Genomic DNA, 2,586 nt, shown 5'->3' on the forward strand with positions numbered 1-2,586 from the left:
TATGTATATGTGTGGATATATATACGTTTTCGTGCGGGTGACACGTAAAAGCACCCACTACACTCTCTGAGTGGTTGGCGTTAGGAAGGGCATCCAGCTGTAGAAACTCTGCCAAATTAGATTGGAGCCTGGTGTTGCCATCCGGTTTCACCAGTCCTCAGTCAAATCGTCCAACCCATGCTAGCATGGAAAGCGGACGTTAAACGATGATGATGATGATGATGATGTTTTGATATATATTCACTCATGTGTAATGTCTTAACCTTTTAAGTACACACACACACACACACACACACACATGCATATCTCCCTTTCATTCAACCTTTTTTTTTTCCAGTCATCTTGCCATGTTAGACCACTGAACTCTACACAGTTTTTCTCTCTCCATTTTTAATCCCTTAAACCTTTCTGTCGAAGAGCATAGACTTGAAATGTAAAAGACTTTTCCAATTTTTCCTGAGTGTTAAACTAATACACCTACTTGTTCCTAAATCTGTCTTCGTCTTTTGCTTTCTGTAAATTTGAACTATATATGTATGTATATATACATCGTCAACCATGTGTATAACAACAAAAGTAGACCTCAATACAAGAAATACAGGATTAAATTTCTTAGATGACAGGGGTATGTAGTAACACTTACATTCATTAAACATGCATTCTGTTGAGAAATCCAGACTCCTGGATGTAATCACTAGTATCATATAGAACAGATACTCTTCTGAACATATTAAAAATAACATTTAGTAGAGATGATACCCTTATACATGTAGAACAGGGGGTCTCCAAACTTTTTAGACCATCGACCCCCTCATGGAATCCTTGACCCCACCATCGACCCCCAGGAATGTACAAGAAAATAAATAAATAATAATTGAGTAGATGTACAGTTTCCAGGCATTTATTGGCCTTTTGAATAGTCTTATTGACCCCCAGAGGTCGATATCGACCACTTTAGAGACCCCTGATGTAGAAGCTGACAGAATTCACTTCAGATTTACTTTCCATTATTAACCCTTTTGATGCTACATTTTTGTTGAAGTACAATCCCTTTATAATGAAGAATCTTTTGAAATAATTTTGTCATTATCAAATTAGTATTGGCATATAAATTAACATGGAATTTTAACTGAAGGTTTTAATTAGGTCACTTTCAAACAAAGAGTTTGCATCAGAGAATTAGGAATGGTCTCAGGCAGGTTGGTATCAAAGGAGTTGATTGTCTGACATGTTCATGACTCTCATAAGAGAACATGAACATCCCAGAATCTAATTATCTTCTTCCTTGTAAATTTCATTCCCTTGTAGCTATATATAAAAGAGATCTAAAGAGATAGACAGGCTTGGCTGTGTGGTTAAGAAGCCTGCTTTCCAACTACATGATTTGGAGTTCAGTCCCATATGTGGCACCTCAGGCAAATGTCTTCTACTATACCCTTTGGTCAGCTAAAGCCTTGTCAGTGGATTCGGTGTGTGTGTGTATGTATGTGTGAGTGTTTGTATGTTTGTTTCTCCTTGCCTTGGCTCTGTCTGATAGTTGTAAGTATCACTGTCATAGAATCAGTGTCATCTCTGATGTTCTGTGAAAACATGTTTGGCCATGGGGAACTATTGCCTTGCTTGGAAAAAGATGAAGAACGGCAGCAGAGAGTATAGCTAGCTCTAGAAAAACTGCCTCAATAAACTCCATCTGACCTATTGCAAGCTTGGAGAAATGGCCATTAAAATAATAATGACAGCAGTGGTGGCAACGATAACGATGATGATGATGATGATGAGCTAAACTGATAAAGTGCCAAACACTAAGTGTCTGTGAATTAACACCATTCTCACATTACCCCTGCCCTCACCTTTTCCAAACCCTGTGCTTTGAATAAGATCACTAATATTTTGTTCATGATTTCTTTATCAATCTGGTCTGCAATAGGCCACAACAAGAACATTGTTGTCAATTTTAGCTTCAAGCCAACTATAGCACAAGTAAAAATTTGCCTTATGGTAAGCTGGGGCACTAATATTGCATGCATTATCAAATTAGCTTCTAAATCCTTTTGGTCTTCATAAATTACCATATATTAGTCACATATGTCACATATATTAGTTACATATGTAAATATGTATGTGTATGTATATACACACATATATACATGCGTGTGTGTGTGTGTGTTTACATATAGGCACAGATGTGGTTATATGGTTAAGAAGCTTGCTTTCCAACCGTGTCATCTTGGGTTCAGTCAAGCCATGCAGCACCTAGGGTACATGTCTCTTACGGTAATACCAGGCCAAACAAAAACCTTGCAAATGGATTGGAAGATGGAAACCGAAACAAGAAGAGATGTCAATTACTCCAAGAAACACATACAGACAACATGTATTTTTTTAATATACATATAGACGCAGGAGTGGCTGTGTGGTAAGTAGTTTGCTTACCAGCCACATGGTTCCGGGTTCAGTCCCACTGCATGGCACCTTGGGCAAGTGTCTTCTACTATAGCCTCGGGCCGACCAAAGCCTTGTGAGTGGATTTGGTAGACGGAAACTGAAAGAAGCCCGTCGTATATATGTATGTGTATATATATATAT

The 2,586-nt window shown here is 38.1% G+C and overlaps 1 long non-coding RNA gene across 1 annotated transcript in view; it reads right to left on the minus strand.

The window, feature by feature from the left end:
• Nucleotides 1-2,586, minus strand: part of LOC128248936 (uncharacterized) — a 28,270-nt gene that overhangs the window by 1,547 nt on the left and 24,137 nt on the right. The gene's annotated exons all lie outside the window — the stretch shown is intronic.

Source organism: Octopus bimaculoides, chromosome 10, assembly GCF_001194135.2.
Source record: "Octopus bimaculoides isolate UCB-OBI-ISO-001 chromosome 10, ASM119413v2, whole genome shotgun sequence".
NCBI lineage: Eukaryota > Metazoa > Mollusca > Cephalopoda > Octopoda > Octopodidae > Octopus > Octopus bimaculoides.